This window comes from Misgurnus anguillicaudatus, chromosome 8 (genome assembly GCF_027580225.2).
Source record: "Misgurnus anguillicaudatus chromosome 8, ASM2758022v2, whole genome shotgun sequence".
In the NCBI taxonomy this organism is placed as follows: Eukaryota; Metazoa; Chordata; class Actinopteri; order Cypriniformes; family Cobitidae; genus Misgurnus; species Misgurnus anguillicaudatus.
The window spans coordinates 20,855,483-20,880,732 of NC_073344.2; the positions used below are offsets into that span (position 1 = coordinate 20,855,483).

At 38.4% G+C, this 25,250-nt stretch overlaps 1 protein-coding gene across 1 annotated transcript in view; it reads right to left on the minus strand.

Moving 5' to 3' along the window:
• raly (RALY heterogeneous nuclear ribonucleoprotein) overlaps positions 1-24,902 on the minus strand; it is a 133,844-nt gene extending 108,942 nt beyond the window's left edge. The window contains exons 1-2 of the mRNA XM_055212226.2: positions 24,786-24,902; positions 18,422-18,511 (exon numbers count right to left, since the gene is read on the minus strand). The gene's annotated coding sequence lies outside the window, so the exon portion shown is untranslated. The remainder of the gene's footprint in view (positions 1-18,421; positions 18,512-24,785) is intronic.
• Between the last annotated feature and the right edge of the window lie 348 nt (positions 24,903-25,250).

Below are 25,250 nucleotides of genomic sequence, written 5' to 3' on the forward strand. Positions count from 1 at the left end.
AATACATCAAAATAAACTCGCTAGTCAATCCCACTACCCGACCAGTCAATCATCTCGTCTCGTCTTCACTCTTTCAGTGATACACTGTGTGTTTTCCTGTACCAGTCAATTATTTTCCATTGTTTCGGGCTTTTCCACGATCTGTTTCGCTGTCTCTACGCCCTGATCCGTCTGCACAACGGTAATGAAAACTTGATCTTATTCTGCCGGGAGGTTATCCTTCAGTTCGGTTCAAAGGTCCCTGAAAATCTCCACATTACATTGACACGGCTGTGAAATCTTCACTTTCTCATCCCTACCTTGGGCAAAGAAACACAGCTGGATGTGGCCTAGTTAGTATTCAGCCTGACTGTAGGGTGCAACCTTTGGTTTTATACTGTTCTCCTGCCAGTAAAGGTCAGAACTCAATGGGCAAGCAATCTGTTAAGGCCTCACAAACACTCACACAAATACACACAGGGTGTGATTACATGACCGTGTTCCTCAGATGCATCTTTTACTCGCATGCACACTAATGCTCTCCGTCTGTCAATCTGTCCGCGCCTGATGTTGACTTCTGCTCGGGCTGAGAGAGCTTCTCGTGAAACCTGTCAACAACATATCTGGATCATATTTTTCCTGCTAATCAAAAGAATGAAAAAATAAACAAAGCCTGTTTTTAGGACGAGTTGTCACATTATTTTCATGACAGTTAAGCACCCTCAGAATGCGAAACAATCTTGTTTTCATAATGAGGACCGACTAATGATCTAATAAAATCATGAAGTATTTATTCAACATGGGACTAATTGTGTTAGTGTCTTTATGCTAATTTGAATTAAAAAATGTATTATTGTTTGTTATGGGAAAATTTACATCCCAATGGCTGAAGCTATATTAATGCTATGCTATTTTACTAAAGAATCTAAAGTAACTGTTACGCATACATATTTAATGATCTTGTTAATTTTGATACTCTGAATATTTTAACCAAAAAAGATCACATTACCGAACTATTTAAAATGCATTAGTGAAGTCAAAAAGTTCATAAAAAACTTTTCTGCTTCAGGATCACTGGCATTTATACATTTGCATAATGCCACCATAAACTCTTGATATTGAGAAAAACTTCATGGGAAAATGATGGGCATATTACTTCATATTGTAAAAAAACCTAATCAGCAGATCATCTGCACCATTGCTTTCCATAGTAGGAAAAATAATACTATGGAAGTGAAAGGGCAGAGAAAAAGCCAAGTCAGCATGTAATCGTGTTAGTATTCAGAGTACATTACACCTTAGAGAGAAACTTAGGTATCAAATGAAAAATAAATATTGTGGAAAACACAACCAAATCCATACAGACTTACAATGAATGAGAGACACAATTTGAAAAAGTGATAGTTCTCGCAAAAATGAAAATTCTGTCATCATTTACTCACACTCATGTTGTTACAAACCTGAATAAATTTTCTTCATTCTGATGAACACAAAGGAAAATATTTTGAGAAATGATTGTAACCAAACCATTCATGAGACTTCATATTATTTTTTTCCTACTATAGAAGTGATGGGGGCTCATGATCGCTTTAGTTACATGCCTCATGTTCATTCTCGTGTTTCTTCCATTGTGTTCATTTTAGGGTTGTGCCGATAGGCGATAGTATCGTGTATCGACGATCGTCAGACATATCGCTAAAAGCGGTCTTTCATGACGATAGTTGGCGATATCGCTCGGACCTGAATGCATGGGTCTTGGACTTTTGTTCGGACCTGAATGCGCGCATCTTGGACTCTTGCTCGGACCTGAATGCGTGGGTCTTGGACTTTTGTTTGGATCTGAATGCGCGCGTCTTGGACTCTTGCTCGGACCTGAATGCGCGTGTCTTGGACCCTTGCTCGGACCTGAATGCGCGCGTCTTGGACTTTTGCTCGCACCTGAAAGCACGCGTCTTGGACTCTTGCTCGCACCTGAATGCGCGGGTCTTGGACTCTTTCTCGTACCTGAATGCGCGCTTCTTGGACTCTTGCTCGGCCTGAATGCGTGGGTCTTGGACTCTTGCTCGAACTTGAATGCGCGGGTCTTGGACTCTTGCTCCGACCTGAATGCGCGCTTCTTGGACTCTTGCTCGGACCTGAATGCGCGCGTCTTGGACTCTTGCTCGGACCTGAATGCGCGCGTCTTGGACTCTTGCTCGGACCTGAATGCGCGCGTCTTGGACTCTTGCTCGGACCTGAATGCGCGCGTCTTGGACTCTTGCTCGCACCTGAATGCGCGCGTCTTGGGATCTTGCTCGGACCTGAATGCGCGCGTCTTGGACTCTTGCTCGGACCTGAATGCGCGCGTCTTGGACTCTTGCTCGGACCTGAATGCGCGCGTCTTGGACTTTTGCTCGGACCTGAATGCGTGCGTCTTGGACTCTTGCTCGGACCTGAATGCGCGCGTCTTGGACTCTTGCTCGGACCTGAATGCGCGCGTCTTGGACTCTTGCTCGAACCTGAATGCGCGCGTCTTGGACTCTTGTTCGGACCTGAATGCGCGCGTCTTGGACTCTTGCTCGGACCTGAATGCGCGGGTCTTGGACTCTTGTTCGGACCTGAATGCGCGAGTCTTGGACTCTTGCTCGGACCTGAATGCGCGTGTCTTGGACTCTTGCTCGGACCTGAATGCGTGGGTCTTGGACTCTTGCTCGAACCTGAATGCGCGGGTCTTGGACTCTTGCTCGGACCTGAATGTGCGCGTCTTGGACTCTTGCTCGCACCTGAATGAGCGGGTCTTGGACTCTTGCTCGGACCTGAATGCGCGCGTCTTGGACTCTTGCTCGGACCTGAATGCGCGCGTCTTGGACTCTTGCTCGGACCTGAATGCGCGCGTCTTGGACTCTTGCTCGGACCTGAATGCGCGCTTCTTGGACTCTTGCTCGGACCTGAATGCGCGCTTCTTGGACTCTTGCTCGGACCTGAATGCGCGCTTCTTGGACTCTTGCTCGGACCTGAATGCGCGCTTCTTGGACTCTTGCTCGGACCTGAATGCGCACGTCTTGGACTCTTGCTCGGACCTGAATGCGCACGTCTTGGACTCTTGCTCGGACCTGAATGCGCGGGTCTTGGACTCTTGCTCGGACCTGAATGCGCGGGTCTTGGACTCTTGCTCGCACCTGAATGCGCGGGTCTTGGACTCTTGCTCGCACCTGAATGCGCGGGTCTTGGACTCTTGCTCGGACCTGAATGCGCGCGTCTTGGACTCTTGCTCGGACCTGAATGCGCGGGTCTTGGACTCTTGCTCGGACCTGAATGCGCGCGTCTTGGACTCTTGCTCGGACCTGAATGCGCGTCTTGGACTCTTGCTCGGACCTGAATGCGCGCTTCTTGGACTCTTGCTCGGACCTGAATGCGCGCTTCTTGGACTCTTGCTCGGACCTGAATGCGCGCTTCTTGGACTCTTGCTCGGACCTGAATGCGCGCTTCTTGGACTCTTGCTCGGACCTGAATGCGCGGGTCTTGGACTCTTGCTCGCACCTGAATGCGCGGGTCTTGGACTCTTGCTCGGACCTGAATGCGCGCGTCTTGGGATCTTGCTCGGACCTGAATGCGTTTCTTGGACTCTTGCTCGCACCTGAATGCGCGGGTCTTGGACTCTTGCTCGAACCTGAATGCTCACGTCTTGGACTCTTGCTCGGATCTGAATGCGCACGTCTTAGACTCTTGCTCGGACCTGAATGCGCACATCTTGGTCTCTTGCTTGGACCTGAATGCGCGCGTCTTGGACTTTTGCTCGCACCTGAATGCTCGAGTCTTGGACTCTTGCTCGGACCTGAATGCGCGCGTCTTGGACTCTTGCTCGGACCTGAATGCACGCGTCTTGGGATCTTGCTCGGACCTGAATGCACGCGTCTTGGACTCTTGCTCGGACCTGAATGCACGCGTCTTGGACTCTTGCTCGGACCTGAATGCACGCGTCTTGGACTCTTGCTCAGACCTGAATGTGCGCGTCTTGGACTCTTGCTCGGACCTGAATGCGCAGGTCTTGGACTCTTGCTCGGACCTGAATGCGCGCGTCTTGGACTCTTGCTCGGACCTGAATGCGTTTCTTGGACTCTTGCTCGGACCTAAATGGACGCATCTTGGACTCTTGCTCGGACCTGAATGCACGCATCTTGGACCTGAATGAATGTGGCATGGACTCGTTCTAGCACCTGAACTTATAATATGTGCTGCTCTGACATTTCCTTGCACTAGAAAGGTTGTTAGGGGCGCAGAGGGTTAAAACCAGCGAGTTTGTTGTTCCCACTCCCTGGCACATAGGAAATTTTAGACTTAATGACACGGATGGATTAATGGCAACAGTTTTAAGAAGGTTGCGGTCATGACGGTGTTGCCCTTGCTTCTTTTTTGTCCACCAATCAAGTGACTTGTCATAAGTAAAATAGTGGGGCAGTCGTTACTATCGTGTATCTGTGATCTCACGGGCTGACGATAGAATGATCTCAAAATGGGGCATATCGCCCAACACTAGTTCATTTATACAGGTTTGTTATAATATGAAAGTGAGTAAATAATGACTAAATTTTCATTTTTGGGTGAACTATCCCTTTAAGGACCAGGAAATCATAGAGACCTGGGAGAACACCCTAGCAACCAGCCAGAACGTATTAGTGACCTGGTAGCAGCACACACCCACATAGTTGATTTACAAGGGAACACAACACACATAATAATAATGTATAGCCTGAATGACCTGTATGTCACTTTGGATAAAATCCTCTGACAATTGCGTAAATGTCAACTGCACAGCACCCTAAAAAGCACCAAGAATTACTTATACTTTGTACGAATTTAGTTTAATATACTTAAACTATTCTGTCTGATTTTTAATAATATACACATTTAAAAAATTAAGAATACTGTAAACGTAGATGAAAATGTATGCATACACAATGATGCATACTGCATTTTTTTTGATGGAATAGAGCTGATGTGTCTATGATGATCAGAGATGGAAAATAAAGTTAACAGAATTAACTGTGAGGTGACAAATTTAATCTCGCTGCAGTATAAATGTGCTTAATAGCAATTCAGTTTTGTATGTTGTCAAAGACCCGCTATAGAAAATGCCCATGTCCTTGAAATGAGTCTGTATGGAAAAACACATTGAATTCAATAAAAGAAAGTTTTGAGCTTTCATTGATTGGCCTGAAACCTTCGGATTGCTTATAAGAGATAATCAACAGTGAATGTTTACTGCAAGCAATACAACTTCTGTCATCTTTCTGTCACTAACATTCATCGCTTGTGAGAAACAGAGAGGAAAAACAGAATAGTTGAGTGAAGAAAAACTCCTGTATTTGTCTTGTTTTGAAATAAAAGACCTAAAGACTCTCAAGCAGAAAAGCAATTATATAATGAATCAAAACTTTGTTTTTATTATAAGAGAAGGCATTCTGAATATCTTTTTATCAAAACAATCCATCATAATAATCAATTTTGTATGCAATATACGATCACAACTTAGCCTCTCTTGCAAAAATTAAAACACTCTTAGACTAAGGATCCTTAAAATCAAGGAAAAAGCCAATGGGATAAATATCACTCACTGTAAAAAAATGTCTGTAGAAATTACAGTATTAATGGGTATTACTGGCAACCAGCTGCCAGTAACTTACTGTAGATTTTACATTTATGTTATTTACTGGTAACAATTTGTTTAAAGTTAAATGAACATGAAACATTTTCAGTCTTTATCTTCTACAGTAAGTTACTGGCAACCAGCTGCAGAATTATAGCATTTTTTTACAGTGCTGTAAAAATGCTGCAGTGCTGCGTGCAAATTTAGTAATTGGTTATGCAAGTCAATTAAACCTACAATGTTTTTGACTAAAAAAATTAGGTTTTGACTAATATTTAGTTGACATAACTTATAAACAAGTTGAAATTATTTAACTTAATTTGTTAAGTTAAATAAAAACTTTGTTGATATGAACTTTTTTCCAGTAGGCTATATAGATATACTAAACTGGGCAAGTTAGGGTGAAAGCGCAATATCAAAAATGCACTGATGGGGGAGGAAATTTCTGCTGATGATTTACTAACAATGCACACGTTAGAGAACACTCAAAAAATCTCATTATCATAATGACCAACACAATGCTTTTTAAATAATTAAATTAAATAATGGCAAACCTTAGTAAATCATGCTGCGTGATTACTTTAAAGGACACATATTATGCCCATTTTTACAAGATGTAATTTAAGTCTCAGGTGTGCCTAGAATATGTCTGTAAAGTTATCATTTGTTATAGCATTTCCAAGATGCCCCTATTAGGGTGGGAGCAAAAAAGCGCTGTGTTCATGTGTGTACCTTTAAATGCAAATGAGCTACTGCTCCTCACTCACTTATCAACAGACAGTGAGCGCTTTCGGCTAAAATAAATTTATTTGAATACAGTCTGAGACAATAGTATATTTAGCCGCATTAGCGCTACGCTAACAAACACATTTTAAAAAAGTAAAATTAACCAGTCAGTCAGTGGCCGTGGGCGGGGCTTGTTTGTGTGATGTCACATTAACAAGAGAATCAAAACAGCATGGCAAATGAGACAGGGTTCCCACACCTTAGTTAACTTCAATTTCAAGGACCTTTAAAGGACTTTTAAGGTCCAACACCCTCAAATTCAAGGACTAAATGTGGGGACACATTTTAAGTGAGAGCAAGGTTACATTGTGTTACCTTTTAAGATACGTTGTTACAGTTCCCTTTCGAGGGACACTGCTGTGACACTTTGGGGACGCCTCCAGGGGTAAGTGCGTCTGAATGTGTATATCAAATTCAACCAATGATGAGGCTTAACGTCAAAGACAGGGTGAAGCAGGAGCCAGAAAGTATATCGCTATCTGAAATATTGCCGAAGACGGTATTACAGGAACGCAGGAAGTATGGCAAGGGAGACGCAGCGTCTCGTTCCCTTCTCATACGTAACCCGAGACGTTTTCATTTGTCAAACACAACTATGCAAAAAAACATTTTGGTATGAATCAACATTTGCATAATATATAAGCATTTAAAGCAAACAGTTTAGCACGTGCGCTTAAAAAGTTTAGAATTTTTATGATATTATCCTACACTACACAGGGAATACTATGGATTTTTTTCCAGGAAACTTCTTGCATAAAATAGATTCAAGCACTTTCTATGAACTGTATCTATGTATGTATATTTTCACAAACTTCCCAGGGCTTTGAATTTTTCCCCCATAATCACAAACTTTCAAGGATTTCAAGGAAGGAGAGGGAGGATTTTTTTCATTGTAGGATTGTTGTGTTCACACACTGCCAACACACATTTATGTCCAAACACCTTGTAAATGTGGATTTGCATAATATGTGCCCTTTAAAATACTCTCTATACTTTACTGTTAGTAAATCTGTCCCTATACATAAAAATATATGACTGAAATCGTAAAAGCAGATAGAAACGTGTAATGTTAGTGGAAAACAAGTCGGATTAAAAAATGGATTAAGATAAAGATGTTTTGCAATGCTAATGAATTACACCACAATCCTTCATCCATTACAAAGATAAAGAAAATACATATTACTAATGACATTTAATTATAAGGCCAACATTAGCTGCTTGAGAGAGAGAGAGAGAGAGAGAGAGAGAGAGAGAGAGAGAGAGAGAGAGAGAGAGAGAGAGAGAGAGAGAGAGAGAGAGCTGTAGAGAAACTGTTGATAGACACATATGCACTGGACTATAAAATCCATTCAACAAAACAGTCTGACGAATTCTGACTCCTTACGATGTGTCTGAGACCAAGAGAGATGGGGGGAGGTGCCGTGCAATCCGAACAAATCCAGTTATAGCCATAAATGTGACATCCAGACAGAATTTTCTTCCATTCCATTTCCGACAGCCATATGGCGAGCAGACTATACCTGTCTTTCCATCAAAGATAATTTGCCATAAACACATAAAAGGCGACGTGAAGTGCAGTAAGTTCAGTCTCCTATCAGCAAGAGACCGCGCACTTCCACATTTTGATGAAGTAAAGCGTTACTTTCGACGCGCCGGTCTAAAAATACATCACCATCCGCAGCCTTTGCATTTCTGAGCCCCTTGGCCTGTGACATTTTAGTGTCGAAACTCGCCACGGGTCTCGTCTGGATCATTCTGCCCCTCTAATCTGATGCTAACTGTTGTTGAATATTCCAGCTGATCTGAAAACAGGCAGATTTGCTGAAAGGTCGCTGGCAAAAAGCAGAAAACAGTCCTTTACATGCTTTCTCTGAGACAAGGTCACCCAAAAATATCAAGAGCAACTCAGATTGCATGTGACATTATTATTTTACAGCAGATTCTTCTGAAAACCTGTTCTTGTTTTTTTTAAAGGGGTTCTGTAATGACAACAAAGCCATTTTAGCAAAAACCACTTTTGTTTTATGGGTAAATAGAAAAAAACATGCATATAGGTCAAATTACAGTAAAATACTGTAGATAGTATAGTGGTAGCTGTCTGTTACTGTAGATTTAAATTGATGTTATTTACTGGCAACAGTTTGTTCAAAGTTAAATGAACATTAAACATTAACAAATCTTTATTTTTTTACAGAACAAAACTAAAATAACACCCACAAGCATTCTGGGAAACAAAATATGAAGGAAAAAACAGAAAAAGGTTGATGAGGATTTCTGGTTCCCAGAATGCTTTGCATGAGGCTGTTATTTTTATAGATTTATGCTTTAAAGACAAAGACTTATTAATGTTTAATGTTCATTTAACTTTGAACAAACTGTTGCCAGTAAATAACATAAATGTAAATCTACAGTAAGTTACTGGAAAACAGCTCCAAAACTACAGTAATTTTTTGCAGTGTAAGATCATGTTTTTTATACCTAAAATTAAAGCAGATAATTTGTTCCTACAGTATAAACACTATAATTTTTAAAAAGTAATAGCACTTAGTATAGTAAGCATTACTAAAAATGTTTTTAATATTTAACAATATAAATAACATGCCTTATTACATTACGGTAAGAAGAAAAATGTAAAAATTACAGTGTTACTTGCAGCTGATTGCCGGTAACTTACCATAGATTTAAATTTATGTAATTTAATGGCAAAAGTTTCAAAGTTAAATACATTTTAAATATTTTATTATTAATATAAGTCTTTATCTTTACAGAATGAAACAATACAATAACAGCCTGATGCAAAGCATTCTGGGAACCAGAAATCATCATCAACCTATTTTTTTGCTTCAGATTTTGTTTCTTGATGCTGTTATTTTAGTTTTACTTTGTAAAGACAAAGACTTGTTCATGTTTAATGTTCATTTAACTTTGAACAAAATGTTACCAGTAAATAACATAAATGTAAATCTACGGTAAGTTACCGGCAACCAGCTACACCGTAATTTCTACAGAATTTTTTTACAGTGTACCAACGCAATCTCACAAGAATCTGTTCATATTTTACGAGTTGGATAATTTGTCTTAATTCATAGGACCACATTTGTAAGTTTTGGTACGATGTGCCTTGACCCCTGTCGTTGAGGTTAGGTGCGGGATTAGGGGTTCGATTTCGTTGTTGTTTTTTTGACAATTGTATGATTTTTCACGATTAACTTAGTATGAATTGATACGAATTAGCCAACTTGTAAAATATGTACAATTTCTCATGAGATTAGGCTGGCTTTACTATTATACAAAAGCACAACAATGCCACCAAAGGGTAAATCTTCTTTAAGAAAAAAATATTTTTTTTATTCCATTTATTTGATTTCGGGAAATCTGTTCCTAAAAAGTTTTGTGAGGTTAACCCAAGGTTCTTGAGGTGGCTATAAAAAGAATCACATTATTGTTTCTAGGTGCCATCTGTTAAAGAAGAACTAGTGCCCTCCTGGGTACCGTACATGGACAGTTTCATAGGCATCATTTGCAAAGCATCATGGGAACTTTCTGGATTGGTTTTTTTTAAAGACTGCAAGATATTAAGAGGGGAGCATTGAGGCGTTCCGATTCCATCATTTAGATAATGTTGATTTCCATAAAGTCATCTTTGAATTTATGACTCAGTTATCACATTCACGCTTAACAACATCTCGCTGAACAGAAACGAAAATGCGGCTGCTTCAGGGCTTCTTGCTTCATAGGCAAAGCCCTAAAAACAAAAGCAAGAGCCTAGCTGTCCAAGTTTTGGGCCATGCATTATCACATTTTAAACTTCACCCCAATTCACAAGGCATACAGTAAAGACCTCAAAATGACAGCGATATTTTAATTGGAGCCACCAAACGGGTGTAAAGTAAAACTAAATAAAAAAAAGGTGCTCATTATTTTTTAGAAGTCTCTTCACACATTCAGCACCTATCAATTATGGTATCAGAAGATGTGACAGGTCATCTCCGAGCGTCATTCACCGTTTAAAAGGTTCGGCAGAAGAACGCCTGACATCCTGACTTAAGGACTTAATTGAGCAACAGAAGGAAGTCTTGACAGGAGAAATGTGCAATGACATATCATCAGAGACACTCGAACGGGACTGTCAGAGCGAAAGGGAAAAACATCTGTAATTCGTGCCCTTCAAAGACATTTCAGAGCTTTCATTGCTCACCGGTTGCTTGAAGAAGATTTTTTAAATATAAGTTCAAGAAGTTTCTTTAAAGGTTTCTTGAAAAGATGATGCCTCACAAACTCAATAGCACCAACACGGTTATAATGACAAATACGTATCATAAAAATCCATGAACTGAAGCTGCGGTCTTCTCCAGATCGAAACTATATATCTAATGCTTTAAATCAATGGCATATCGTTTTTATCAAAACTAACACCTGCCTCCCCGCTGGATTTTTCAATCAAATGCAAAATTTTTAAATCTAAAGCATATGGCCCAGATTTCCAATATTCATCGTCCAGTAATGCGGTCCCTCTGGCTAACCAATCCTCCCGGCTGAATTGGTTATTGGATACGTCAAACCATTAAAACAGATTAACCAGGATTAGAAAAAAGCCATAGGGACACTCATTAAAAGAGACTGGGTGTAAATGCTCTAGGGTTCAAGATGTGCCGGCTGGATTACGCTCAGATTTATCATGTGAAAAAACAGCCATGTGCTGAGATGCTGTGATTTTATGCAGAAACTTCCAGCTTATAGAAATGTATTACATTAACAGGTTTGAATATCAAACGGACGCATCACACTTTTGTTAAAGATGTTAAAATAATTTCTTAAGGTGAGATGTTGTCGCCGGCTGTAATTAACTCTCGCGTGGACATTGAAAGATTTAATTAACATCAGATCTTTACATTTCGAAACCTCCCAAATGTTCAAAAGACTCAAAGACGTTAACATCAGTAATCATATTACGATCTAAAATGAAATTTTCCCATAGGAACTCTTGAAATTGAATTCTTAAAAAAAAATGTATAAATCATGCACATAGTGTCTATAAAATACATTTATTTTTGTAATTCACTGCATATTTTCTTGTCATTATGCAAGGAAGCACTTTCTAAGCAAGGGTCAAAAGGCAAAAATTACACCTAAAGATCTATCAGGCTGGCATGAACATCAAATGCTTACACCGAAGAGCTTGGTTTGCCGCTTATGTACAAAGTCTATAAAAGTGATTCACACAGTGGATATAAATCAACAGTTGTGTATGAGAAACAGCATTAGAGAAAGACAAGACTTTGATGTCTTTGCACGGACGAAGATAAAAGAGACTGAGCCCAAAGTAACACAATTATCTTCTTTTCCTTTCACCTTTTTCCACCACCATTAAGGGAAAATTAATTGACACATTATCTTCCCATTAAGTAGCGATTTTCCTATCAGATACAGGCAGTGGTGATAACAGGGAACGAATACACATTACACACTACACTATTTGATACAACTACACACTCAATTTGAGAACAGAAGTAAGTGTTATACTGAAATGGTTTATCATGCTATTGCGAAATCAATTTGTGAGTGATTTACAAATGTGCGGATGGACATTTTTACCACCATTATACATTTAACAGTGGTGTTTACTCATATTTTCTGGCAATAAAATGCAAATGTATATGGATAATATTTAACTTGTAGTCAACTTCACTCTGTGTCATTATATCCTGTTTCATTAAAATGATATTTTAGGTAAAAAAATGCAGCATTTATGTCAAATCAACATATGAAGAGTTTGGTTTCAAAATGCAATAAACACATTTTGACTAATTTAGGTAAACATGTGTTTTCTATACCAAGAAAGTGATGAGATGAAAACCACTATTTTCTGTTACAAACTTTCACATAGCATCTTTACTGTAGGTTATAATAACATTAAAAATTCGAATCCATATTTCGAATTTCAAAGATTTATTATAAAAATTGTTTTTTTTCCCAAAATGCTATATTGAATCAATATATTAATGTGCATTCATCTTTGCCATATTATATTTATTTAGTTGACTAGTGATACAGACTGATTAAAAAAATAAACATTAATGGCATTAATCAAAACATTTACTTTGTCATATTAAAAACACTGTCATTGCTGCTGTCATCCTTGGGACGTCGTCAGCTGTAAAATGTTTTGGTCCTGCTCGATTTTCGTTGACTTCGAGTAAAATAATGGAAAGTTTTTCATAAGAATCCCTGGGGTCAATGTGTTAGCATGACAGAAGCTTGATACTGCATACAGCATTTCCCATTCGCCCGAGTGTCCAAGTGGCTTACGTTTCTTCTTCGCCACAGAAAACCACCACAGGTTTATCAATGGCATCAAAAGAACTATTTTGTTTTTGTTTGTTTGTTGATCACGAAGTACAAAGTAGATGAGGAAAACTAGGAGACCGTGTGTATTCGATGCGCTGTCATTGTTGTTTACAATGCGTGGAATGGTGCGCTGTGATTTGTGGAGCGGATTTATTGCATTCTGCAGAGAAGGAGGACTGGCGTTTATCATGTTTTGGGAAAAAAGTGAGAAAAGATGACAGAATAACATTGCGGATATCAGATTTTACGTAAAATTAAGAATTTAAAGTTTTAAGAATAAAAACTTTTTAATACTGACCTGATACAATACTGATTTTGGTGGTAACTCATTTTTTTAAATGTCGTTTATCGCATTTTGGAACCAAACTCTTTATATATATTTTATGTTACTTTAACTTGACAAATGAAGTTAAACAATTTCAACTTGTTTTTTATTATTTTATTAAGTTATGTCAACTTATCACAAGTCAAAACTTAAAATAGTAGATTGAATTGACTTGCATAACCAAGTTGTTTTAACTTTTTTTTAAGTAGCTTAACATCGCAGTATGTAGATTAACTTAGTTAAAAGTGTTAACAAATCATACATCAAAAATCTTGTTGAAAAAAAGTTGAAAAACTTCTCTCATTTCACAATGGTAAGCTTATAATAATGATTTATACTTTGATCTGTCGGGTACGATTTCACTGGTAAGGTTACATTTGTTCCACATAATGAAAATAACTGTGTTTGACTTCATGGGAGAGAAAAACTAAATACAGCGAGAGCTATTCGAGAAATTATATTGCGCCTTTTGCCTCTCTATCGCCATCTCTGTTTGAAACATAAAATTGCAACTTACCTTCAGTATACAAGTTTATTTGTGTGTTCGACTTAGAAAAAATTCGACCAGAGCAAATATCTGTCTGCAATACACTGAAAAAAATATTAATTTAATTTAATTCATTTTTTTAAGGTAAATGGTTGCAATCAATTTATTTAAGTGAAATGTAAAAAAAAGTTTTTTTTTCTTTTTTTTGTTTAAATAAATAAATTGATTGTGACCACTTACTGTACCCTAAACAAATGTAGTAAGTTTAATAAATAATTTTTTTTAGTGTAGCAGGTACGGAGAAATGCACTGCATTAACTGAGCAAAAGGTTGTGGGTTTGATTCCAGGAATTGTATATCTTGTAATGTTCTATAAGTTGCTTTAGAAAAAAATTTATGTCAAATGCATAAATGTAATATGAACTTAATTCAATAAACTAAAACCACAGCATATTTTAATTTTAATGTGCTGTAGAGTTTGATAGGCAGCGTGTAACAGGACTGACCCAGACCCGGTCAATAACCAGACAAAGCATATCAGCTTATCCAATGAACAGCCTGGAATAAATCTGTATGACTGGGATTTTTTTTTAAAGTCCGACGCATCTTTTCCCAAAGAGGACCTCATAAGCAGCTCAAAAGATTCTGTGTGAGCTTCTTAAAGCGATTGCTTTTTATCAGCATATGCTGTTTATTCGCAAAATCATGCGTGCAGGAAGAAAAGACTTTCATGCAACGGAACCGTTCCTCTTGTAAATGATTCAAGGATCAGTCACGCCTGATTAGGTCTGAGCCGCGGATATTTGAGAAAATGGAGGTCTTGTATATGGTTCGTGTACGTCTGAGCCCAGCTGAAGCCGAACGACAACACCAGGCCCCCGATGTGTTCGACGTTGCGGACAGCAAAGCAAACTTTTATTTGATCTACAATAAAAACATGTAATGCTCGATGCTTTCCCAAATCGGTTCAGACACGATGACACAATGTAGAGAAGAAGGGCATGATGGGATAAGACTCGGGCTGTGCCAGCAAAAAGACAGAGGGAAAAACAAGATTCAGCACTAACATATCTTTTAAACTACCAACATCTCGTCTTTTCAACCAATATGAAACGAATACACATAATACAACAGCAAATAACCAGAATAGGGTGGTTAAAAACAACAACCTTGTAGCCTACTTTTTTCTTTAAAAGCCTCAGTGCTGGAAAAAGGTATGGAGAGATTGAGGGTCTTTGACATGCATGGCAAGAGTCTGATAATACATCATATTGTTGCAGCACTGGGTTTCTTCATTAATTCAAAAGCTTGACCCCGGGGGCTAAAAGCACTGACTCATGAACTATATCACCTGACACGAACGTGCAATACCAGAGCTTGGCTAATGCATTTACTAACAAAGCCAAAACAGACCATTGCATCATCACATTGTACCACCTAGAAGCACTGATTCAAGTTTTTGTGTTTATTTCATGTTTATAAACACTCATATAAAGACAAATCACAGATGAGATCTCATTAGATTCTCAATGTTTTTTTTTTTCCAAAACAGCATTGGAGAGCAAATCTTTACAAAATTGAGCACAGATTTGCCAAACCTGCATGCAAAAGTCAATATTATTGAAGACTTCAAAGCTGATATGAAAGAAAGCATGTGTGAATTTGAAAGATTGTCCGTTATTTACAATACAGTATCAGAAAGCAGTGCTGTGTTCCTGCAAGTGCCGTAATTTTAAGGGAACAGTTTGAGTCATTTCTGATCCAAAAAGTAGGTACGCAAAACACAAGCAAAAGCGAAACTCGCTGAATATTACAGAAAACACTGCAAATATTAGTGAAAATTATGTCCTTATTATAAAGTCTAACACTTGCAGCAATTCCCGTTAGGTGCAAAACCTTTAATATTTCATTAGAAATGTTTGTGTTTTCTAGGCAAGCTGGTGGATAAAATGAGAGACTGTGGGTTTTGGGGTTGTGTACAATACACAGTTTATCGAGATCGAGATCGAGAGAGAGAGAGAGAGAGAGAGAGAGAGAGAGACCTAAATGAACCCATAACTCACAGCAGAGGTCCAGCAACATCAGTTTCTCACACATATATGATTTTGATCTGCAGTATTTGCAGAAAATAATAAAACATTTATTATTGATAGGAAAAAGCACATCAATAAACAAATCATTTGGCCTAAAGCTCACCAGATTCTCATCCATCACATAATTTTTTTCTTAATCTAGATCTATATTGACTGCTGCATAAGCAGTGTTTAATGCTAAAGGGCTTTCTCTGTAAACACACAGACTGACCCCGTAAGCAGCTTTCAGGAAAACATCAAGAAATTCAGATACATTCACTTTCAACTTAGGTTTAAAATATGCATGATTTTCTTTGATTCCCAATGCACAGATATAACTGCACCCATAATGAGACACGTGATACAGTAAAAGCTTAAAAGTTATTGTATTCTTCATTCCGTGGTTTCATTCCGACGTCTAATTTATCTCAAGTCAAGCAATGTAAGATTTCTTTAGCCTTTTCACTCTTAACTAGCGCAACATCAACAACATCATTCCCAATCAGTGTAGCAGGCAATGTTTGACATATTTGAAAGCTTGAATAACATTTCCATGAAATTTTCACAGGCGTGTATCTATAATTCACACGCTCTCTCTTTTCTGGTAGTGATTAGAGAGCGATGCTTAAATCACTGCTCTCCGTATCACTAGTGCAGACTTACCACACAAAACATTGTCATCTCATTCTACACCCTGCCTTTAAAAACCCAGTTATAGTCAAGTTTTTACATAAAATCATCCTATATAATGTAAATAACATTTTATGAAAATATATCCTTGATAATCTATTTAATACTAAGTAGGTAAGGTTTGAAATTAATAATTGAAATCAAACTTGAGACAGGTTCACATTATTGTCTAAAACACTAAGCTGTGTCATAAACACATTTAGCTTAAAACACCTAAAAATAATCAGTGCACCCACATTCAAATGAAATTCGCAATTCGTGTTTTCAATTCTTCCTCTAAAGCAGAAGACTTCTTTATATCTCAGTCTGTCTATGGCAGTGGTTCCCAAACTTGGATCCATGAGGTGGCAATCGTATTGTGCAAATATTAAAAAAAAAAAACCATCATATAAGTCATATTGTTTTTAGTCAAGCATGCATATAGAATATGCAGAATATTTATATGTTAGTCATTACATTGTGTATATGTGTGTTGCATGGTTTCAAAGATGCAATTTGTATTATCTGCGCCGCTAGGTGGCGCTAGATCAAATCAATAACAATGGCGTTGTTTAATGACGCTCTGAAGCAGCGTGGAATTATGGGATTTGTAGTCTTTAACTCAACCACTGATGGCCATCAATCAGACGCGAACGAGAAATCACGTTGACGGATAAGGTAATCAAGTCTTATAAATGTTGCGTTTGATGACATTGTTTATTTCATTATGTAAGTTTATATGTGATGTTTAAAATGAAATTGTTAGTCAAGATGTTACAGTATTAGTCCAAATTTGATAGTTAACACAGCACAGAATTAAGTTTTCAACTTACAATGATTTTTCACATAATGTATTGACAGTACAAATCTTATTGTGAAGTGTCTTAAAATGACCATTTATATTGCTGTACAATACCTATTGATGTGCATATCGTCCGCGGGAAGACGCGCTGATTACAATTTAGACACTAATGTTGTGATCAATATAATAGCATACGTTTTTTGAAGGGTTACGAATCAAAACAACTCACCCATCGTGTAAAACACAAGCAGGATCAGAATCTCGGTCTAGTTAAATGTTGTCACGAAGCTCTCTCTATCCAGATAACAACACCAAATTGATCCTTCCTCAATCTTTCTCTCGTTTTGTTCCAAACTCTTCTTGGGTAGTTTGGTTGGCCTGTACGCTTACGTGAGCTGTCTTTGCTGACACAACCAGCGGCAGACGGTAAAGAGTTATCCATAAGTCCATAAGCAAGCGTGTAGCCCAACAGGCGATAACGCATAGTTCCGCATTTGTCCACGACACTGTCTGCGTCCGAAAACTTAAGGCAGTGACTCGTTGCCTCGCTGCCTCATGAGGTAATGACTTCGGAGGCATGAAGGCAGCTCAGAGAAAGGCTTTCGGACGAACTTCAAAGGCAGCGTGTTTGAAATATAAACAGAGAGCGCCTTTGTGATAACTAATCACATATTTGAAAACTACAATACTAATTTCTCACTAGAAATGCAATTAAAATGTGTAAAAAGTGAAAATATACCTTTATTTACACTAAATTTGTGCTCCAGTCGCTTCCTTGGCCGCCATTTTATTTTTTCGAACTCGACCACTGTTGTCATGTGTTTTTTACGTAAGGCGGTGACAAAGGGTCACATGGATATTAACGTCATTGACAGGAGACTGCACTGCCCCGTGTCAATGTTTTGAATGGAAATTTTCTCACGATTTACAAGTAGTTGAAAACATTACAGATATTGATAGTAATCAGCTGGACAAAAAAATTTAACACTGGCCTAGTGTTTTTTGGACATTTTACTGCAAATATCTTACAAATTGCACCTTTAATATTCATATATACCAGTGGCGGCTCGTGACTGCTCATTCGAAAGTGTTCGGAGTGTCATGTGTGTTCTTTGCGTCATGTGAACCATGTGCATCACGTGTTTTGTCATGCCATTGTAAAAGTATGGGAAACACTGCTTTAGGAGAAACACTAAGTAATAATAATAACTCATTGAAGAACAATAGGGTCCTCGGTGCTCGGGCCCTAATTAAAAAGATTCAATTATGCTGTAATAACCACGCAAATATAACAAACAAATCAAATGAATAGAAAAGTTGCGCATACCTCTCAGATACTGTATCTTTTGTGACCAGGGGATGAGTACGGGTATGCAGCTTGGGTCCAGCGCTTCTAACCTGAAGAGGGTGAGGGATCCTGCAGTTCAAAACAAACCAAATACATACCGCAATGTAAAAAACACGATAGGAAGAGTTGCATTTGCCTGAGAATGTATTTTGGCTGAGAAAAACTCTCCACCACAATGCTTGCTACTGTAGGGTGGTTGCTAGGGCGTTGTCATGTGATTGCATGCTATACTGAGTGTTTTTAACAGGTTGCTATGCAGTTGCTAGGGCAATTTGACAGCATACTGACCATTCTACCCATGAATTGCTCTTGTGGTACTGTGATATCATCTGGCTGTTGTTTCTTGCGGAGCTGAACAAGCATATTGTTTTAGCATGTTGCTATGCAGTTACTAGGGTGTTCTGGGTGGTTGCTAGGGTGTTGTCATGTGACTGCTTGGTGTTAAGCATGTTGCTATGCTGTTTCTATAGAGTAATCTGGGTGGTTGCTAGGGCGTTGTCATGTCACTGCATGGTGTTCTGGGTGTTTTAGCGCATTGCTATGTCTTTCTATAGGGTGGTCTGGGTGGTTGCTAGGGCGTTCTCATGTGACTGCATGTTGTTCTGAGTGTTTAGCAGGTTGCTGTGCAGTTGCTAGGATTTTCTTGATGGTTGCTAGGGTGTTGTCATGTGACTGCTTGGTGTCCGGAGTGTTAAGCATGTTGCTATGCTGTTTCTATAGAGTAATCTGGGTGGTTGCAAGGGCGTTTTCATGTCACTGCATGGTGTTCTGGGTGTTTTAGCGCATTGCTATGTCTTTCTATAGAGTGGTCTGGGTGGTTGCTAGGGCGTTGTCATGTCACTGCATGGTGGTCTGAGTGTTTAGCATGTTGTTCTGCAGTAACTAGGGTGATCTGGGTGGTTGCCAGGGGTTGACATGTTACTGCATGGTGTTCTGGGTGTTTTAGCGCATTGCTATGCCGTTCTATAGAGTGGTCTGGGTGGTTGCTATGGCGTTCTCATGTGACTGCACTGTGTTCTGAGTGATTAGCATGTAGCTATGCAGTTACTAGGGTGTTCTGGGTGGTTGCCAGGGGTTGCCATGCAACTACATGGTGTTCTGAGTGTTTAGCATGTTAATCTGCAGTTACTAGGGTGTTCTGGGTGGTGGCTAGAGTGTTGCCATGCAACTGCATGGTGTTCTGAGTGTTTTAGCATGTTGATCTGCAGCTACTAGGGTGTTGTGGTGCTTGCTAGGTTATTGTCATGTGACTGCACTGTGTTGTGAGTGATTAGCATGTAGCCGTGCAGTTACTAGGGTGTTCTGGCTGGTTGCTAGGTTATTGTCATGTGACTGCACTGTGTTCTGAGTGTTTAGCATGTTGCTATGCAGTTTCTATAAGATGGTCTGGGTGGTTGCCATGGTGTTGTCATTTGAGTACATGGTGTTCTGAGTGATTAGCATGTAGCCATCCTGTTACTAGGGTGTTCTGGGTGGTTGCTAAGGAATTGTTCTGAATGCATGATGTTCTGAGTGTTTAGCATGTTGCTATGCAGTTTCTGGGTTGTTGCTAGGGTGATTTCATGCGATTGCATGGTGTTTTAGCATGTTGCTATGTAGTTACCTAGGTGTTTGGGTGGTTGCTAGGGCATTGCTAGGTAGTTGTATAAGTTTAAAGAACCCACTCACATATTCTGCTTTCTAGATATGGCTCTGACACCTTCTTTAATATATGAAAGACATCTTATACAGACCACATAATGTAAGGTGTCATTACTTGTTCACAGCAAGGTTACGGGTTTATTGGAAAGCCTGACCCTTCTGAGAAACAAGAATTGTGAAAATATGTTTTACAATTAGCCCACAGGCTATTTTGTATATAATATGGGAGCTTAATTTACTGTTGAAAAAATGTGACACATTTTCATTCCAGTACCAGACTCAGTTGACCTTGGAGGTCGCTGTGTTCAACCCCCTCCTGCCTAATGGAAACATTCTGCGACAGCGTAACCTGAGATGTTAAGAATATTTCAATCGATGTTGACAAAGATAAGCCTGTTGTGCATTAATGTTGGACAAAAGAGGAGCACGACAATTCTAAGCGAAGTTCTTGTGTCGTAGAGTTTCTATGTTGGGTTAGTTGTTTGGGTAGTGGTGGTGCCTGATATTTGAGGAGCATTCCGGTCATACAATATCCAACACACATGAGGTCCCCCGGACCTTGCCGAGATAACCGATGACAGTCACGCCACAAATGCTCGGATATATTAACTGATCCAGCACAGACGACAAAGACATAGACAACATCAAGCACTTGAAATGTAACACGTTGTTGGCAACAACATGGCATCAGATGCTATAATTCCTTGAAGAACTCTTCATTGTAGTGACTGATAATAAAATAAGTGCCAATTAACTTCCACTGTTAAAGCACTGTGATGTGTGCTGGTTTGGTTTGCTGTAGAAATAACAAGGTCATGTGACTGAATTTATCAGACATCAAAGCACTGTACAGTACAGTGTGTTAAAAGTACCATCAATAGTGCCGTCACCAATTTACTCATAAAATTAATTAATTTGCATGATCATTATCTGTTTATTTATTAAATCTGTACAGTATGAATATATTAGTTTGAAAAACATGTATGAGACTTATTATATTTTGGACACTTTTGAGGCTTTTGGTAGCAAAAACGTATAATGACTAATAATATCTGAGCATTTCATGACAAAGCTGCCAGCTAATCCAAAGATATGCAGTTGGCATGTCAATGTCACATTAATGGTGCTAACTACTTAAAGCTGGGTTATAGTTAGCATCTTGGACACAGTGAACTTTGTTCCATTCAGTAATATCAAGTTTCTACATATTAAGCAACAATTAGCATCCATCATTTTTCCACAGGTGTGAAAGCATACAAGCCAGAAGTGTCGTAATCAATCACTTTAATATGGACAGATATTTAACATTGTACATTGTGAGAACAAATATTATAATATGTTCCAGTTAGGTACAGGTATTGGTACCAATATTTCCCTTTGAGGTACTAATATGAAAGGTGCACTATAGCCCTGGTTCAGGAGCATTATAGTTTTCCCCCTTAATTTATTGCTTACGCTTATATTACTCTAAGATGTGTTGGATAAAAGCACCTGCTAAATGAATACTTTAGCACAATTATAGTACTGTACAGCCACTTAATTAAAAATAATTTATGTCGCATTCAAAGTTCGGTTTAATGTGTAGGTTATGTTCATTTGTAATACCTCGCAATGCATTCAGCATTTGTTTTGTTGCATTTTTTTTTAACTGGTCAACTTGAATTGGTTATACTCAAGGTTGACAATTAATACCAAAGCAATACATTTCGAGAAAGGCTTCTAAATCATTACAAAACACTGTCTGGGATCCTTAAAGGGACAGTGCACCCCCCTGCAAAAAAATACTGCCACTATTTCCTCCCCCTTATGTTATTTTTTCTCCCCATAGACTACAAAAAAAGATGCGGAGGAGAATATTCAGGCTATGTACAATGAAATTGAATGTTGACCAGAGGCTGTGAAGCATCAAAGATGACAATAACAGCACCATTAAAGTGTCATTTCAGTAGTCCATATGGCTTGCGTGCTAGTTTACAAATCCAAACATAAAATAGCGTGATGTGAAGTGATGTCAGTAGCTCAATTTGTTTTTATGTGGCTCAACTGGTAAAGCATTACACAAAGGTTGTGGGTTCAAATCCCAGCATTGGGTCAAAACGGCACAAACCATGCCAGTTGGGTTGTAAATGATCCTATGTTGGTTGTTTTAACCCAAAATACTGGGTTGTTGTGTCAAATATAAACAGTTTGTGGGTCTTGTGGGTTGAAAATAGACCAGCATTTAAATTTTGTGCATCTAGTGTCTGTCAAAAGCATACATGTAAATAGTGAATAACATACTGTATACTGGAAAACAGTGCATGTAATGTGGATAACACATACGCTTTTGACCGGAGATTGGTCACCAATCACTCCTTTATTGTATAAAAAGCAGCAGTGCCAACATTCTGCTAAACATATTTTGCGTTGTATGGAAGAAGAACAGGTTTTGATAGCTATAATGGTATATATGAAGAGTTTCGTTGCAAAACGAGATAACCACCGTTCAGAAATCTCGTTTTTTGGTTGTGCAATCCAATTAATTTCAATTCAACTGCAGTTGGTTCGTTTTGATTTAAACCTTCACAAATTAAAAAATACAGCTAAGTAGCACCATAAAACAAAATAATAACACGATAACATAATAATAAACATGTTTTGACAAAAATGTTAAAAAATGGATTTATCTCGTTGCTTAAATACACACTGTAGTGTAAGTATGCAACGTCGTTTTGTACATTACTTTGTAGTGCACACATCCATTTTTTGATACCATGACAACACTGATAGGAAGCATTATTCTTTCGATCCAGTGCCCTTACAAAGCACAAACACATCGATATAAAACATTACTGTAAAGAAAGTTGTGTGTAAAGTGCTTCACTGTTGTTGGAAGGACAAACAGCTAGTACTTAAGTAAACCTTGACAAGACAACCACTGGAAATAATGTACATTTTAAGTGAAAGTGCCTACAACACTCGGATGTATGGTACACTTTTAGCATGTGTGCATACAAAGGACTTTAGGGATAAAAACTAAAAACATCTGATCATCTGTTGTAGGAAAATGTACTGCATCTTCTCTATTATGTATCTATTTAATATTTATATAGGAGATATAATTAAAAGGGGGTCAATTGTAAGCAACAGTTACTCTATTAACCTTTTCTTTATTTCCTGAAAGCATGTTTACAATATACAACTGTGGCCTAAATTTTGCTCTTTTAGGCCTAATATCAACCCTGTAACCTCAGACGATGTGTGATTACAGTTTCATTTTTTTGTATTTTTCAATTAAGAGCAATTGCATATATGCCGTTGCAGGATATAAAAAAAAGGTTTGAGAAGACGAGGAGACCGGGGCTACTTGTACTAAGAGTATAATGTATCTTAATAAGTAACTATGAAGAAAAAGTAACAAATGTTTGTTTTTATATCATTTATTTTTTATTTATTTAAACTTTCATTATATACATAAAACCTAATCTAGTCAGGCATACAAATCCTGCTCCCATCCTTTACACTATTACAATGATAGATTGTAATTTTTAACTATTAACCAAGTTGGCAACTTGGCCTATTACTAATATGACTAAAAGTCTTATTTTTAATATAATACAATCAAAAAGCCACGGCTTATTTGCAATAATACTTATATGCCTGAAGAAAATGACTGAGATCCACCTGTTGGCCATGCTGCATTTTTCCACAATGATGCCCACAAATGCAATTGTATTGTATAGGCAGCTCACTAAGTTTGAAGGCACAGACAGAAAATCCCAGTAGCATTTTCACAACATACTGAACCAGATTGCAAGAAACTAAATAACGACAGATTATTAGTAAAGTAGCCCTGAAGTCCACCAGTATAACATGGTCAAATAAGATATTATTAGATTAAACTTTACTGCAGTATACAAGTACAGGGCCAATCCAGTTGGTGTAAGTGCAAACATAAGTAGTATATTAACATATGTAAATGTGTGTGTATACAATAAAGATATTTATGAATTGCAAAGTTATGAGATTGAGAAGCGGAGTCCAGCTCAATGCAAATAAATGTGCAGATATAGAAGTATTATACAGGCGCAATACACAAACATAAGATATGTATATAGCCAGTGACCATAACAGTGCAAACGTGGTTGACACAGCAGATCTATGGTGTTGTTTAACAATCCAGACGTCTTTACATGTTCGCAGATGTCTGCAGTGGAGTGAAGAGAAGACGCGCACTGCGCTATGCGCTCACAAGCGCTCCAAAAACGCATCAGTTCCCACGCAAAAATGTACGATTTGATCAATTTAAAAATGCAATTCCCAACTTTAAAACACACAAATGTTCTCTTAAAACGGTGAAAATCAAAAGAAAGCTGCTCGGTGGTTACAAGTAAACGTCAAGATAAATAAAAAAGAACCAAAGGCAAAACAGTCAAAATAAAAATAATGCACCTGCTCCTATACAGGACACATTCAATTCCCGTCCACTGTCCAAAGAGCGCAGGACGAGATCAGCAAACTCAAGAGTTCATATATGTTAACCAAAGTTATCCAAAACCTTACGTTCCACCTCTCCAAGAAGGCGAAACATTAAAAGTCGGCTTTAGGTGAATGGCACTTGAATTAAAAGGAAAAACAAAATGCGAGCACATCCCAAATAAAAAACAGGTCGCAGGTAAGAGAGAAAGATGAAGAAAAGAGAAAAGGAGAGTCAAGTACTCACCGTTGAAAATGTGAGAGAGCAAAAATGGTGAAAGTAAGTAAGAAGACAGCGACAGAACGCGACGGAGGAGCTGTCGGAGGCGCAATGACTTGGAGAAGCGGACGATCCACTATAAACAGCATGGGTGTGGAACAAACCATTGTGCGTGCGCAGGGGGAGGCGCGTAACATCTGCTTGGACGCGTCGGGTCATTATAATATATAGGGATGTTTAACTGATGTTGACAGTGTGGGTATTCATTATAAAAGAAGTATTTTAAACATCTGAAATTTAACAATAGGCCATGGTAAACATTTATTTGCCATATGATGGCTTTTATTATCAGATTAGAATACCATTTGTATTACCATAGTTGTACTAAAAAATACCATTATTATTATTATATTGAGAACAATTAACTTACTACACATAAAATGTTTACTATAGTATAATCATGATTCTTTTTTCTTAAGGTCAAATGATCGC